This window comes from Rhinolophus sinicus, linkage group LG16, assembly GCF_036562045.2.
Source record: "Rhinolophus sinicus isolate RSC01 linkage group LG16, ASM3656204v1, whole genome shotgun sequence".
Classification (NCBI taxonomy): domain Eukaryota; kingdom Metazoa; phylum Chordata; class Mammalia; order Chiroptera; family Rhinolophidae; genus Rhinolophus; species Rhinolophus sinicus.
The window spans coordinates 33,748,156-33,766,066 of NC_133765.1; the positions used below are offsets into that span (position 1 = coordinate 33,748,156).

At 41.5% G+C, this 17,911-nt stretch overlaps 1 protein-coding gene across 14 annotated transcripts in view; it reads right to left on the bottom strand.

Moving 5' to 3' along the window:
* IFT81 (intraflagellar transport 81) overlaps positions 1 to 17,911 on the bottom strand; it is a 148,338-nt gene that overhangs the window by 129,669 nt on the left and 758 nt on the right. For 4 of the 14 annotated variants that reach the window (XM_074321753.1, XM_019733941.2, XM_074321750.1 and 1 more), the window contains exon 2: positions 17,036 to 17,122. The gene's annotated coding sequence lies outside the window, so the exon portion shown is untranslated. Of the gene's footprint in view, positions 1 to 10,644; positions 10,741 to 12,416; positions 12,658 to 17,021; positions 17,123 to 17,498; positions 17,678 to 17,698; positions 17,910 to 17,911 lie in introns of those variants that run through there. The other 10 variants (XM_074321747.1, XM_019733943.2, XM_074321752.1 and 7 more) reach the window with 8 other exon arrangements.

Here is a 17,911-nt window from a genome sequence, read left to right on the forward strand (position 1 = left end):
TACAACCTGGAACTTTTGACTGGCATCTAAAATGGGGGACCATCTGGTGAGACTGAGCCCTTAACTTCTGGAATCTGTGCTGACTCCAGGTCGTTAATGTCATAACTGAATTGTAGGACACCCAGTTGGTGTCTGGAGTGTTGGCGAGTTGGTTGGTGTGGAAAGAACCCCTACACACTTGGTGTCAGAAGCGTTATGAGTAAAGGCAAACAGGAGTTTTCTTTTAGGCACTCACTGGAGGCCAACGATACAGAAGTTTGCTGCTGTCATAAAGATGTGAGGAGACCGACATTAATCGTCTAATTCAAACAAATGTAAACTTGCATCTTGTGAGAAGCAGCATGAAGACAAATGATTCCGAGAGCCTACGATAGGGATATTCTCCCTCTTTGAGGAGATCAGAGAAGTCCTGAAGACGAAGTCCTTCAGCCAAAGTCTGAGGGATAACTAGGCGATAACTAGGTGAATAGGGGAGGAAAGAGCTTTCTAGGCAGAGACACCAGCATGAGCAAAGGCTCAGGGGCAGAAAAAACACAGCAGGTTTGCAGAACTTAAAAGAGACCTATGTTGCCTGTTCCATAAATAGTAGGAGGAAGAAAGGCATGAACTAAGACTGGACAGGCAGGAAAGGGCCAGACTGCATGGAGCCTTGTAGGCCATGGCAAGCAGTTTTGGTCTTTAACCTGAGAAAGACCAACGGAGACCACTGAATAGTTTTAAGTAGAAGCCTGGTAAGATTATAGTTGCTTTTTAAAAGGTCATTCTGATTGCTGTGTGGAGAATGAACTAGGGGTGGTGGAAGACATACATTTTCATTTTTATTTCAGTCTTCCCCTACTCTGTGAAACGTTTGCCCCAAATACGCAGCAAAGTGGACTGATTCTCTTTTCTCCTCTTCCTCTTGGGAAGTCACAAAAAGATCAGCCACCAGAAAAAAAGAGGGGAAAGCTTTAATGTGCCTTGGGTTTAGACTATCTCCTGTCCCACATGGGTGAGAATGAGACCTCTTGCTGAGCTTCGGGTCTGGGGCAGGAATGTGCCAAATCTAGAGATGAGGGCAGTCATCAGGGCCTGCTGACTGTTCCACCCTGTAGTGTTAGGCCTGTAAGGTCTGATACCAGGACTAATAGCACATGCGGGCCTGACATCTGGTGATACAGGAGGACCTAAAATGGCTTCACTGCATGTTCCTCTCCCCATCTGCTCCTTCCTTATCAAACGGACCAGATGTGATTCCTGCTGACACCTGAACAGTGGGTCTGAGTTCCCCACCAGTCCATGGAAATTATCCAAAACAATCAATCACAGCCTCCTGTGGGAATCACAGGGGACCTCACCTCCTTGATACTACAAAGTAAACTTGTCTCCCTGCCTCTGCTTGTTTGCTCTGCTCCCAAATGCAACCCCATGTGACCCTGCAAGGCATGTGGTGTCCTATTCCCTAAAGCTGTGAGGATATGTGACTAATAAATTACTGCCAGCTTCAACTGTTCAGCACTGGCTGTCATGTGCTTGGCCATCCCCATAATCCTAGGTTGGGAATCCCCCCCTCACCAAAGGGGTAACGAGGATGTGATTAATGCACCCCTAATTCCAGGCTAACCAGCTGCCCTCAAAAATTAGAGGCTTGGGTTTTGTAGTCAGTGTCTACACAAAGCCCTGCTTCAGGGAACCCACAAGGAACTGAGGACCCCCCCCACACACACCATTTATTCAATTTAGCCACATGAGTGTACTGGGTGTGGTTTTACTTTCTGGGGTTTGTGTATTTCTCAACCCATATTCTAATCCTGTACAGTCATCCCTGAGTGGTTTCCTGACCCATCTCCTTCTGCTCTCTTTTGAATAGATCCAGACATCACTACCTTCTTTTGCTTTTACTGTGATATTTCAGTTTCCTCTTTGCAGTCCCAGAAGGGTTATGAATCATGTTTCTAAAATAAATGATGATCTATGGCAGGTATTTTTCATTTCAAACATCCTTAGTTCTTCTTAATGAATTATCAAGGTCACATCAGCCTGAGCCTTCAAGAATCAGAGGAGGAGGGGGCCAACACTGCCTGGCCATTTTAACGAAATAATTGCTGTACTTGACAGGCTTGGATAAGGGCCTCATGCAAGCCTGTTGAGAACAGAGAGTGACAAGTTATGTTTTACTTCTCCAAGCAAACAATAAGCTCCTCAAAGGCAAAGGGCTCGTCTTGGTTTTGTGTCCCTTCCGTGCCTATTCCAGCACAGTGGTGCAGTGGGGAAGAGACGCTGGAAACTGACCACCTGGGTTCAAATCCTGGCTCGCCCACTAATGAGCTGTGTGCAGCCTCAGACAGCTTATCCAGTCCTTAGACACTTCAGTTGTATCTTTGTGTCCAAGGGTTGTTTTAAGTCTTAAATGTTGTAAGTGTAAATGTTTGTAAAGCACTTAGCTCACAGCCTGTTTCAGAGTAAGCACTCAATAAATGTTAGCTATTATTATTAATACTATTATTCTTCTTATTATTATTAAAGTATTAATTGTATGTCTAACTATGCTAGCTATTATTATTATTTGGACAGTGCCCAAGCATCCCTCCTAAGCTCCAGGCCCACATACCATATATTTAACCACCTCAGGATATTCCATTTAAATAGTTTAGAGGCAAAGCAAAAGGAGAAATCACTATCCCTGCTCCCTCCACCACACCCACAGGTGCCCGTCCCGAACTACCAAGCTCAGTTGGTGGCACCAGCTGCCATCAGCTCAGTTTCCCAAGCAAGAAATCCAAGAGACAGTCTTCACGTCCCGTCTCCCTTCTTCCCCATTCCATCCAATATCATTAATTCATTTGGCTAAGATTTACTGAGCACCCTGGCACAGTGAAGGTGCTAGGGATAAACAGGTGAACAAGACGGGTTGTAAGGTGTAGTAGGGAAGACAGACATGCAACAAATAAAGAAGTGAGAAGAGAACAGCTTGGAATAAAAGAACCAAGCAATAATGCTGTGATCGAAACAATGGAGTTACTTCTGAATCGCCTCTCCAAGGAAGTGACAGTTAAGCTTGATTTCAGTGTCAAGAAGCAGCTGGCGGTGACAAGTTGGAAGAAGGGCATTCCAGCACAGAGAACTCAAGTGGGAAAGAAATGCGTGTGTTCCAAGAACTGTCAGATGGCCAGCACGACGGGGACCTTTAGGACATAGTCGCCACATTATAAGTCTATCCAGAGAGGGACACAGGCTTCCTTGTTTTCTTGTATCTTCAGGAACTGTGTGGTCCCATCTCAGTGAAACAAAAACGCAAAGGCCAAATCCATACAGGCAAGAGTAATCACAAGGGCTTTCTGAAGCTCGTAAGCTGGCCCTCGCCACATGAAGAGACCGGAAACATGGTGGCAGGAGATGAGCTATTCCAAACAGGACCAGTGGCACGAGCCAGGTCCAGAAGGAAACGAGTAAGTTATGTGCTGAGATTACAAATAGACTTGGCTGGCTCCCCAGATTGGAAAGACAGTGGATGGAGGTCAAATAGACACTGATTTGGGGAAATCTTAAAAGAAAAAAAAGGCTCAAATGTTTAGCCAAATTACAAAGTCAAGATGTAACCATTCTTGGGCTGACAGGAGACAGGAGGAAAGCAGTGAGTTAGGCCATCCTTCAGACAGACATGAGAATGTGGATGGACGGGGAAACCTGGGGAAGAAAGATTACTTAGAGGTCAGCTGGGGTCATATAAGAGTGACTCAATCAGCACTTGGACTACTAATTGAGTGGTGGTGGTAGAAAGAAAAGGAAGAATCTGAGAAAGAATTTTAAAAATTCATTTAAGTCCAACAACAGAGGATTGGTTAAATAAATGCTGGCACCCTCACGTGACAAATTGTATGCAGCTATTTAAATGACGCCCTAGAAGGAAAGCAAATGACATGGAAAGATGTTCAAGGCAGAACACAATCTGCGTGACATTTCTTCCTTAAGGATAATGTGAGCCTTCAATTCGAGCTCATTTTTTTCCCTACAAAGATTAGTATTTATTAAAAGCTTTTAACCCTGAATGCACATGTAAGGAGACAAAGAAGAACCACCTCATTCCTTACGGGAACATGCCATGGACACTGACAAATGTAATCATTCAGAGATACCAGAAAAAGTCAAAGGCCTTTCCTAACACCCAGAAATCAACCCTGAAAACCATCTTCTGGGTTTTTCTCTACGTGATTTATTTTGGGTAAAGTCAATTGAGAGTTGGTAAATGGGTGGCTTTATCTCTCTTGCTTGGGGCTGAATTTTGCACTCCCCTCCTCCATGCACCTGGCGAAGTCATAACTCCCATTCTCTCAGAAAAACGACTGTATTTGGAGATGGAGCCTTTGATAAGGTAACTAACATGAAAGCCCTAATCCAATCTGACTCGTATCCTTGTGCGAAGAGATTAGGACACAAGCACAGAGAAAAGCCAGGCAGAAGATGGCTACCTGGAAGACAAGGAGAGAAGCCTTAGAAGAAACAGACTCTGCCGACACCTTGATGTTAACTGCCAGCCTCCAGAACTAGGAGAAAAACGTGTTATTTAAACCACCCTATCTGTGGTGCTTCATTATGGCAGCCCGACCAAATACAACCTCTCTTCTTTCTTTTTCATTGTGACAAATACATTTTGAATACAAAATCTAACGCTTGGGCTTGGCAATTCCTCCAACACTTAAATATAGAGTTTCCATTCGTTCCAGCTATTCCCAAACGAATTGAAAGCAGGGACTCAAATAGATACTTGAAAACAAATGTTCATAGCAGCCTTGCTGAACAGCCATAAGATGGAAATAACCCAAGTGTCTATCAGCAGATGAATAAACAACATGTGGTCTATTCACACAATGGAATATTATTTGGCCATAAAAAGGAATGACGTATTTATTGATTGACACAAGCTACAACATGAGTGAACCATGAAACATCAGGCTGAGTGAAATAAGCCAGTCACAAAAGGCCACATATTGTATGATTCCACTTATATGAAATGTCCAGAATAGGCAGATCCATAGAGACAAAAAGTTATCAGTGGTCACCAGGGGCTGAGAAAAGGGGGGTAATGGGAAGTTAGTGTTTAATGGGTACAGAGCTTCTGTTTGGGATGATAAAAAAATTCTGGAGAGGGATGATGATGATGATTGCACAACAATGTGAATGTACTTAATGCCACTGAATTATACACTTAAAAATAGTTAGAATCATACATTTATGTTATATATATTTACCACAATTTTTTAAATTGCCAAAACCAAAAACTAGAGGCTTGGGTCAGCTTTCTGTTCGTATTTCCTTGTGTCCTCCAAGTGCATATAAATGTGTCTGGTAAGAAAATGCTCCAGAGGAGATCCCCAGCATGGCCAGAAAGCCAGAACAATATCTGCGAGGATTTGCATGGAAGGAGGGAAGAGCCAATAGTTGGCGGATATAAGTCTTACCTTTGGCTTTCTTAAGGTGGAATGTGAGGCACTGACCTTGCCTGCGGCACTGACTTTGCCATCCATCATCAGGAAAGAAATTTCTACTTTCCTGATGGGAATAAATCTGCCTTCCAGTTCAGATAAAGCACTGAAGGACAGGTCCACAAAGGCACTTGCTCATCAGGTCGAGCCAGGTCACACGCAGGCAGACCCTGCACTGGGCCGCGCCTGGAATCAGCTTTGGCTTGCTCAGGGTACACCCAGGTTTGCTCCCGTGTCAATCCCAGGAGGGTCAGGTGGGAAAACCCACGTGCAGCCAGGTTGTGCCAATGGGTAATTACTGTGAGTGTCTTTGCAAGTGGAGGCTTTTGACTGCGCCACAGAGACCTTATCTAAAGGGCTGGGACAGGTTGTCCTGGACATGAAGGTGGCTCCCAAGAGAACGCAGCTGCTGCCTCACAGGGACACAGATCCAAATGGCGAAGTAAAACAGAGAGGAGTCAGAGTAAAGGGAGCAGAGTATTTTCGGAGAAGAAGGAATACTTGTGGGAAACTCACTTTAAATAAATCCAATCTATAAAAATCTAGATTTATAAAGTAAGTAAATAGGATGTGTGAGAGTGGTTTTTGCTTCACAAAAGGGTTCATAACAAGATAAGATTCCTTTCTATAACATTTGGATGAAATTATATAAAGATGGACTCCTTCTTTTTAGGAGCTTATCTATCAAAGAGACAGGGAGCATGTCCAGAGTCTGGCTCCCACTGACCAGCTGTGAGACCCCCCCCTCTATACCTCCTGTTAGTTTCCTTATTTTCAAAGGAAAAGCACTGGGCTCAATACAATCTCTAAGGTACTTTTAAGCTCAAAATGCGCCCTCCATTGTATAAAATAAGATCACTTTGAACTTGACATTAATCTTATAGGAAGTGTTTAGCACATTACCTAGTAAGTGGTAAATGAATATACGGTTTTAAAAATCAAAAGTCCATACCATGGCCTCTCAGGCCCGACTTAATCTGGCCCCTGACTACCTCTCAGGACCTTAGCTCACCTCACCCTCCTCCTTACCCACTAGGCTCCCTCCATTCATACTGACCTTCTTTCTGATCCTGGAAACACCATGCTCGTACCTACCTCAGGGCCTCTGCACTTGCTGTTCCCTCTTCCTGGAATCCTTTCCTCCCAGATTTCCAGAGAGTTGGCTCCTTCCTGACATTCAGATCTCAGCACAAATATACTTCCTTAGAGAAGTATATTTCTCCCTTGAGCTAACCTTGAGCTAGGCCTCCCTTGAGCTAACAAATATATAGACAATTCAACACCCAAGCAAGTATGCATATTCTTTTAGGGTCCACATAGAACATTTACAAAAACAGACATGCACCAGGCCAGGTATTTCCTTCAATACATTCCCAGTGATCAATATGATAGAGACCAGCTTCTCCAACTGCATTTCAATGAAATTAGAAATTCATTTTAAAGAGATAAATTTCAAATTTTTTGACTATCAAATAAAATATTGCTAAATGACTCTTGGAAATATTTAGAACTGGAAGATAGAAAACACTACATGTCAAAATTGGTGAGGCACAGTGAAATCACTACTTTAAAGGGAAATTTATAGCTTTCTATACATTTATCAGGAAACAAGAAGGTTTAAAAAGACATAAGCTAAGCATTCAACTCAAAACATTGGAAAAAGATCAACAGAACCAACTGAAAGAAACAAGAAGGAAATAATAACTATTAGGGCAGAAATCAGTGAAATACAGAACAACTGAGACAACTAACAAAACAAAAGTGGGTTCTATGAAACACTAATAAGATACTTCTATCTTCTGACACGCCAGAGGTGTCAAAAAAGTAGTAGGTAACTACGGTCACAATAGAAATTTTTTTTAAATAGTAAGACTATTACAGACAAGCAAATGTTAATAAATTTCCATGGCTTTCCTTCACTGCCCCTACTTATTATTTTATTGCCTGTCTCCTGGCCCTGGAATGTAAGCTCCTGGAGGCAGAGCTATTTGTCTGTTTGGTTTACAGATAAACACCAAGCACTATAACTATTTGATGAATGCACAAATGAATGTCCTCAAAGAGCCTGCAAGACAAGGTCAGATAATTCTTCCCAACACAGATGTTTTGGTTTATCTTCAGCAGATTCACTCAGGTACAAAAACAACTGCAAAGGAATCCCGGTAACGGTCTGTGTTATCTGATCATACCAATGGCACAGTTTACTGCACCTTGGATATTTCTTGAGCCACTCAAAGAAACTAAGACTTTTTGGCTACAACTGTGTGCACATCCTGGGTATGAAGAGTAAAAGGGGGGCCGGCCCTGTGGCTCAGGCGGTTAGAGCTTCATGCTCCTAACTCCGAAGGCTGCCAGTTCAATTCCCACATGGGCCAGTGGGCTCTCAACCACAAAGTTGCCAGTTCAACTCCTCGAGTCCCGCAAGGGATGCTGGGCTCTGCCCCCTGCAACTAAGATTGAACTTGGCACCTTGAGCTGAGCTGCCGCTGAGCTCCCGGATGGCTCAGTTGGTTGAAGCGTGTCCTCTCAACCACAAGGTTGCCAGTTTGACTCCCGCAAGGGATGGTGGGCTGCGCCCTCTGCAACTAGCTACGGCAACTAGCTACGGCAACTGGATCTGGAGCTGAGCTGCGCCCTCCACAACTAAGACTGAAAGGACAACAACTTGAAGCTGAACAGTACCCTCCACCCCTAAGATTGAAAGGACAACAACTTGACTTGGAAAAAAGTCCTGGAAGTACATACTGTTCCCCAATAAAGTCCTGTTCCCCTTCCCCAACAAAAAATCTTACACAAAAAAAAAAGAGTAAAAGGGGAAAACAGTCTGGCAGCGCCTCAAAAACTTAAACATAGAATTATCATAGGACCCAGCAATTCTACTCTAAGGCACACACCCCCAGAAATTGAAAACAGGAACTCAAACTAATACTTGTACACGCATATTCATAGCCACATTGTTCACAATAGCCAAAAGGTAGAAGCAACCCAAATGTCCATCAATTGACAAGTTGATAAACGACATGTGGCCTATCCATACAACAGAAAATGATTCAGTCATAAAAAGGAATGAAGTACTAACACACACAACGCGGATGAACCTTGACGCCATGCTGAATGAAAGAAGCCAGACACAAAAGGTCACCTGATTCCATTCATATGGACTATTCAGACTAGGTGAATCCATAAAGACCGAGGGCAGTTTGGTGGTCACCAAGGGCTGGGGGGGAAGGGAAATGGGGAGTGAATGCATAATCGGTTGGAGTTTCCTTTCAGGGAAATGGAAGTGTTTTGGAACCAGCTGGAACAGTGGTTGCCCAACATTGTGACATGCCTACTTCAACATCACTTCTGGCCTCTCTGAACTTGTACGTGATCAGTGACTGTGGGGTCACGTAAGTAGCCATTGTCAGAGTACCAATGTCAGTGATAGAAATGAGGCCTGCCATTGGGATTTGTTGTTAATATGTGGATATTCACCTCTGAATGTAGGTGAGCATTCTAGTTGTAACTGCAGTGAAAAAAAAAAATCTCTTTAGATACTCTACATGTTGAATTTCTATCAGTAGTTTAAGCATACATTGAGAATTATTATTGCTAAAATAAAATAATCATTGATTAGAAACTATTTTACTTTTATATAAATAAATAAAAAGAAAAAGAGAGGGCAGCACTGATGGTGATGGAGGCATCTGACTGCTTGGCCTTCCGGGCACTGGGACCAAAACCAAAGCCAAATGGCAGATTTGGGTCAAACGGAAGACTAAGGCTGACGGGATCTCACCCCTAGTAAAGTGGTCAGCAGCAGAGAGCAGGAGGAGATGAGCATTCTGGATAATTCTCAGGGCAGGGAAGAGGCAACCTTTACCCTCAACTGACCCAAAGAAAGTGACTGCAGTTTGTCACCACACTTCTCTATGGAATTTCTACTGACTAAGAAATGGAAAAACCAGAAAAAGGGAAGCAACCAAAGAAAAGGACAGGACGCTATGCTCCGCAAACATTTCCTGTTGGTTGTGCTAACTTACAACTGCACGCCACACATCTCATGTATCTCAGCATGGTTCACGTCACACACGCCTAACACTTGAGAGTTATAAAACTACTCCGGTGCACAGTGTCCGCTGATTTTCAGGGGCTACACTTAAGGACAGGAAATTGGGAAAATCCCAAGAGAATGCTTTGGGATTTGCTTACGTGAACTTAGAGGTCATTCTTATCGGCACCCCGAAAATGGAAATTTAAAATGTTATCATCGGGTTGTCAACCCTCTGTGCTTCTGTTCTCTTAGCTACCAACTGTTATCAAGAGAACTCTCTTAACGACAGATAGAGGGAGGCAAGATAACTAGAAAATGCAAGAAAACCCAGAAGGTTTTAGCAAACACTAATGAGGCTGAGCTCTGTCTCCAACTGTAAAATGGGATTCTGAGTATCATTTACATGAAGGTGGTTTTCAAAATAGAAACTGCTGTGAGTAGCTGAAGAAACATGGATTCCCACTGTGCTGGATTTAGATCTGCTAAAAATGGTTTATTTGGCTAATAACCCAATAATTGTTAAGGGAGGTATGGAGAGAGGAACACACAGTATTCCAGAAAACTGTCTTCACTAGAGAAAAAAGCAGATGGGTTTTCATAATGGGACAAGTCCCATAAAAACTACAACTTTATGTTACTTGTTGTTTTGTTTTTATTCAAACATCTAAGTAAGCTTGAAGTTGTCTGATAAAAGATGAGAAGTGCAGTTACGAGGCTACATTAGACCACTTCTTGCAACAACCCCTTGTTGTTGTTTTTTAACAGATCTACCTCAAGTTTAGTCAGTACAAGTCTCTAGAGTGCGAAGCTTGGGGTGGACAAAGAGTGAGGAAATGTGTCGATGGCCTGTGGGGTCCTGGCTCAGAATCCAGAATCATGTACTGTGTTTCCCCAAAAATAAGACCTAGCCGGACAATCAGCTCTAATGCGTCTTTCGGAGCAAAAATTAATATAGTAAAATAAGACCGGGTCTTAATATAATATAATACACCAGGTCTTATATTAATTTTTGCTCCAAAAGACGCATTAGAGCTGATTGTCCGGCTAAGTCTTATTTTGGGGGAAACAGGGTATCATAACCATCTTGAAGCCAGCTAACTTAATCCTTCTGAAGGTGACCCACTCTTCCTGCTTCAAGGAACTTACCCAGTGTTAGCACTGAAAGTTCCACATTCTGGGAAACGTCAGGGCCAGCAACACAGGACAGCTGATCATCTAAGGATTTACCTCCCTGGCTTGAAGCTGTACCATACACAAACAAGACATCCTGAGTGGCATTCAAACTGCTATACGCTTTTCAAGTTAAATCGATATATTTTGTAGCCTTTGTCTTTTTGGTCTATTACATATCACAGCATCAGTCTTCTTCTACCATTGAATATAATTCCCACCTAGTTATCGCCAAAATGTATTAAGAACATTAAATGAGGCAAACGTTTCTGCTGTTAAAAATCTTTATTTTCCACTTAATTTTTAAGGGAAAAAAAATCTAAATTCACACAAATGGTCTTGAATTTTTTTTTTTTTTTAAGGAGGGCGCAGCTCACAGTGGCCCATGCAGGATCGAACCAGCAACCTTGGTGTTATTAGCACCACACTCTAACCAACTGAGCTAACCAGCCACCCAGATCTTGAATTTTTTTAAGTTTTTATTTTGTCTGGGTAAGAAATTTTCTGTGCTTATAAAAATTACTTTATAGACAAAAAATCAAGTACCTATTAGAGTTAGCTTTGTAGTTCTCCCTTAAGCCCTGGTCTCTTGCCACGTATTTGAGTGTACATAGAAAAACGTAAACCAAAATCTCCCCAAATGAAAACAAATCAAGCTATCCCAAGATTAAAGAAGACTAAAGATAGTAAATGACATTCTTTGTGGCTTAATCTGAATTAATAATCTTATATTTCTAATATTTCTATGGAGCTAGTAACTGTATTAGTTTTCTGTCAGTGCTGTAACAGATTATCTCAAATTTAGTGGCTTAAGACAACACAAATACACTCGTGCCTTATTTTACAGTTCTGGAGGTCAGAAGTCTGAAATGGGTCTTATCAGCTAAAATCAAAGTGTTGGCAGGGCTGCGTTCCTTCTGGAGGCTCTGGGACAGAACCCATCTCTTGCCTTTTCCAGCATCATTCCTTGGCTCATGGCCCTAGCTAGCTTTCTCATCACTCTGACCTGTGCTACTGTCATCACATGGCCGTCATAGTGCCAGGTAAGATGGCATATTCTGGGAATTAGAACATGAATATCTTGTGAAGGGTGGTGGTTGTTATTCTACCACAGTAATTAAGACACCATCTTAGAAAGTTATCAGATTTGACACTAATGGGACTTTTTCTTTGCGTCTTATTTTCCTGAGTCTGTTGGGTAATCCTTCCAAATATTTAGGTATCTAACAGCTTCTAAATAAATTTGAAAAATATTTGATTACACTGTACCCTAATGTCAGGAAACACGTTGAAATGTATAGGAGTTCCAATAACTATCATCTCCACAAGCAAGATCTCTCCCATTTCAAGGTGACCCCATGATCCTGATTATCCTTAATCTTGGGACACACCAAGCAAGGGAACCATAAAAATAGTCCCACATAATATTATACAATGTTTCAGAGGAGACAAAATGATTTCGCAGCATTTTAAGGCTACATAATAAAAAGAGCAAAGATTCTGGAATGAGACAGACAGGGATGGAGATCTTGACTTAACCATTTGTATGATCTCTGTAAGTCTCAGTTCTATTTCTCAGAGCCGACCTCACGGTTCATGTGAGATTGAATGAAATGAAGCCTATGAAGCACTTAGCAGTGTGTCAACTATTATCATAAAGATGTCATACTTGACACTCAGAACAATGCTGATCCCTATTTTATATATCAAGAAACAGATTGCCGTGCACAACTAGTAAATAATCTTACCTATATCCACACACAGCCTGGCACACAGAGTATCCACTCCTGAATCCTGTTGTTTTCACTAAAATCAGACACAGTCCCCACAGGTTGACCTCACAACTGCTCCATCACTTCTTGTATTCATGGCTTTTTTCCCCTGTCTGTATTCTATTCTCCATTGCCTATCAAAGGATGTGGTCTTTGAGTTCTTTTTACATCCTAGAGACCCAATGCCAAATGTGCTGGGATTTCAAGACACAATTACAAAAATAGGTCCAGTTCATCTGCAAGAATATCATACATCTCATTTTTTCCACTTCAATCATCTGTAATTTGTCCTGCCCACTGAATGGGAGAAAACATTTGCAGATCATGTATCTGATAAAAAATTCTATCTAGATTACATAAAGAACTCTTACAATTTAAAATAGACAACCGAATTTAAAAATGGAAAAAGGAGCTGAACAAACATTTCTCCAGATATGCAAATGGCCAATAAGCACATTAAAAGCTCAACATTATTAATCATTATGAAAATGCAAACCAACATATTTATATACACATTTATATGCATACATATTTAATTGAGTTCAGGAAGATTATATTCTATATTAATTTCTTTCAGGGCTACTAACGGGTTTTAGAAAATATTGCTTTTTAAAGGGACATTGAGTCTCATAGGTCTGAGATCCATTGATCTAGCAAATACCACAGAGGATTATCTGTGATCAGCAGATGGCTTATTAGATAAGAGTCTGTTTTTTTCCTTCTATGTTCCACAATAGCTTCACCCTCCAGGATTCCATGGGGAAAGCAACAGCAAAATGATAACATAATTTGTAATTCCTCACTTGTGCTACCAACTTGTTCTTCATTTAGGGGATGCGCTATTTCTGGAGGTATATATAATTATACATTTGGACCACATGTACCTGTCACTATGTTATACAATGATGTATTTCACAATGAGTGCCAGATAACTGACTCTTATGTCTTTAAATGTCTGAACATTTAATTTAAACATTTTTTCCATTGAAGCTGATCTTGAATAAAGGGTACTGCTTCATCTGGCCGGCCTTTTGTGGCTCAAGGCCACGGTGACAAACATCACTGCAAGATGTTATAACCAAATGACACCCTAAGGCACAGAGGCCACTGCTGGCCTCGCAACTAAATGGTCCCAGACTGATGAGCTCTATGGAATTCTTGGCTCTGCTTTTTATAGAGCTTATTCATTTTTATGGGCCATTATTGCAGCTCTTAATATTGGAAGCCTCCGACAGTGCCTCCCACGGCTCTTTCTAATTTGCTACATTCCAACAAACATTCATTTTAACACCTACATTGCTGGTGAGGGTACATTTTTCATCTCTTGGAAACTAGCACTGTACCCAAAGTGATTTTCAATTCCCAGTTTCAGAAGCTTACCAGCTTAAGGAAAAAAATGAACATTTATTATAAGGGTATGAAGGTATCTTAAGAGCCAAGGTAAACCAAGAGAAGATAACCAGGAAGTAGAAACTCAGCAAAAACCAGAGGCCATTTCCTTAGTCTCTCTCACCTCTGTCTCCCTTGCCGTCTGTTTCATTCTTTTGCTTCTGCAGAGTCCCTGTCTTGGCTTCTCTACAAACATGACTCTGCCACAATCTCTGAGGTTACTCAACTCAGTTCCAGTAATTGGCAGAGAACAAAGTGCTGCCTCTCTCCCGGTACAATAGTCCCAGAGGAGAGAATCAGAATGACCCTGTTTGGGTCAGGTTCCCTCTGTGGTTCAATTGATAAGGTCCCATAGAATAAAAACCTCTGCTGGGGCCATCTCCTTGACGAAGGGCAGTTTTTAGAGGAAGGATGTTGCAGCGAACTGGCTTAACATACAACAAACGATACTGGATAAGCCAGACTGTTAGAACTTTATGTAACAGACAAATAAGCCCTGTGTGAGGGCCTGCAGTGTTCCCCCATGAAGAAAGAACATGAGGTTTGGCCCCATTATTTTGTGGCATGTACTTTGTTTTTTTTCCTGAGGACTTGGTTGTCTACTCCATTTCTTTTTCGTAATTTGATATATAATTTACATACCATCAAATCTGCCCTTTTAAAGTGTACAATTCAGTGACTTTTCGTATATTCACAAAGGTTCTACAACTAAACTTCCAGAACATTTTCATCATCCTAAATGGACACCTCATATTCTTTAGCAATCACTCCCCATTCTCAATGCCCCTCTCCCCCTGGAAACCACTAACCTGTTTTCTGTCTCTGTGGATTGGCCTACTCTGGACATTTCATATAAACAGAATTATACAATATGTGACCTTTTATGACTGTCTTCTTTCACTCAGCAAAGCATTTTCAAGGTTCACATGCACTGTAGCATGTATCGGTGTTTTCCTTTTTATGGCTAAACAATATTCCATTGTATAGATATACCACATTTTATGTATCTATTCATCAGTTGATGGATATTTAAGTTATTTCCACTTTTTAGCTATTAGGAATAATGTTGCTATGAATATTCATGTACAAGTTTCTGCATGAACATATCTTTAAAATTCTCTTGGGTATATACCTAGGAGTAGAATTGCTAGGTCATATGGTAATACTGTATTTAAAGAATTGCCAAACTGTTTTCCTAAGTGGCTGTACCATTTTACTTTCCCATCAGCAGTGTATGAGGCTTCCAATTTCTCCACAGCGTTGTCATCTTTTTGATTGTCCCTTTTGATTATAGCCATGCTAGTGGGATGAAGTATCTCATTGTGATTTTGACTTGCATTTCCCTAGTGACTACGGAACATGTTTTCATGTCCTTATTGACCATTTGTGTTTCTTTTTTGTAGAAATGTCTATTCAAATCTCTTGCCCATTTTTAATTGGGTTGTCATTTTATTGATGAGTTGTAAGAGTTCTTTAGATATTTAAGATACTAGACCTTCATCAGATATATGATTTGCAAATATTTTTCCCATTCTGTGGATTCTCTTTTCACTTTCTTGCTGGTGTCCTTTGAACCACAAAAGTTTTAAAGTTTGATGAAGTCAAATTTATCTGTGTTTTTTTGTCACCTGTGCTATAGGTGTCATATCTAAAAAACCATTGCCTAATCCAAAGATTTACACGTATATTTTCATCTGAGTCTTATAGTTTAACTCTTACATTTAGGTCTTTGATCCAATTTTGAGTTTTTATATATGGTGTGAGGTAGGGGGTCCAATTTGATCTTTTCATATGTGGATATCCAGTTGCTCCAGCACCATTTGTTGAAAAAACTATTCTTTCCTCACTGAATCATCTTGGCACCTTAATTTATGTTTTAAACTAAATCTTATTTCTTTTTAAACTAAATTCCCAAGGTTGCTCAATAACTGACTACACTCAGTCAAACATACTACAATATAAACTGAATGAGGTTAAGATGTGTGTATGTGAAAAGTCCCAACTGCAATCATCAGTTAATTTCACTTTATATAAACTAAGAGTATTCTGGACAGTGCATTGGATATATTCACTATCTTGACTGTGGTGATGGTTTCATGGGTGTATACATGTCAAACTTATCAAATTGTACACTTTACATATGTTCAATTTATTGTACGTCAATTGTACCTCAAGTACTTTTGGTTTTTATTTCTTTGTTTTTTTAAAGAGATAACTTAAGGGCAAGAGAGTAAATGAAATAACTTCTTTTCCTAATCAATTTTTAGGAGCAGCTTTTCTGGACCTAAAGCTATATTACCAACTAATAATTTAGGAAAACTTGTACTTCTATATTTCTCTTAACCAGCTTTGTTTCAAAATGTAAGCAAACCATTTAAATTCAATATTTGTAAGGCTGGGACCAACTCATCACTATGGGATAAGAATTAATGAGAGATGGAAATGTGTTTTGACTCTTAAGGAAAAGCATTTTTAGGTCTCCTTCCAGTGAGAAATTAGAGACTGGGTTTTCTTTTTCAACATAAAATGTAAGCCCTCCCAACGGCAGCAAGCTCCACTTTGGTAGAGACTTCATGTCTATTCACCTTCATATTCCTATCAAGAACACGGCCAACCACACAACAGGCACTCAGTAAATATCTACCACATGAATGAATAAAATCCCACTTAACCTGGCACCAGTTTGTGCTGAGACCATTTTGGCCTAAGGTAGGTGGCAGCTCTGTTCCTCCCTCTAACTCAACAATTCTATCTCTTGAGTCAGATGCTGTTTTCTGCAAATTTTCTTATTATTCAATTTTTAATGTTTGGAAAAACAAGGTAATGTGGCTTAAGAATCTCACATCCAAGAAATGAACTAAAATATTGTATCAAATATTACGCATAGGATCCACATACTAGAAGCCATCAGATGAAAGCAGTTAGGGAAATCACAGCATACCCTCTGGAAGAAACAGTCCATAGACTTAAAATGATAATTACGATGAGTCTGCAGTAACATGGAAAACGAGTGGTGTGAATCAGGAAATGAAAAGCACCTCACTGACTATTATTACAAACTAAAATTTTATACACAATTATCTGCTAGTATTTATACTCCATGAAGGCAAGATCTTTTGGCTTGTTCTGATTATTGGACAGTGCCTGGCATATAGAAGGTGCTGATTAATACTTGCTAAGTGAAAAACATACCTATGAAAACATACCTGAAGGAAGTGAACAAACGTGGGAAAGTATGTTCAGGAAGTGGAAGCGAGTTGTTTCTCCATTTCCCCTCTAGTTTCCACTTCTCCCTAAAGTTGTGATAAGCCTTTTTCAGTTGAAAGGATGGCCACAGAAACACCCTCCCTAGCTCTGGCTGCTTCCTTCCCTGTCCTGTAACTAAGGAAGCATTTGGAGTAGGAAGTGGCCTGGCTTCAAAACCAAGAGGGGCATTTTACAGGCTGTGTGGCTCCAGCCAAGGGCTCCTAGGGCACCTGGTATGTAGGCTTTCCCCCCAGAGGTTGAGATGGCAGCGCTGCCCCTGGCTCTCCCCGTCCCCTATAAAAAGCCTGACGTTTGGACCTCCAGAGGGATCTCTCTTTCTCCTGAGCTGCCCCCACGCCCGCCGCACGCCCCCGCTTCCATCCTCCGTAAATTCTTGACCCCTTAAGGGGGGTCGCGCATTACCCTTGATTCGAACTAGATCCCTGAGGGGGTAACCCGTTCCCGAGGGAGAGGTCACTCTCTTTGAGGGCTCCATCTCCTCAAAGAGGGTCATTCATTCTCCCCAGCCCTCCTGAGGGGATCGAGTGATCCCGTCCCCAGGCCCCTCTCAGGGGGGCGGGTCACTTGTCCTCCCCGGTCCTCCTGAAGGGGTAATTTTGTACCCGAAAGGAAGGTCATTCCTTCCCGGAAGAACCCATCCCACTTGGGGGCGTCGCTGATACCCGCCGGCCGTCTTGAGGGAATCATTACTCCCCCACCCGGCTCCTGAGGGGGGTCATTCGTCCCCAACGGGGAAGTCACCCCTTCCCCACGGACCCCAGTCCCACTGAGAGGGTCTTTCGTCGCCCCTTTTCCCCGGGCCCGCTAGAGGCATC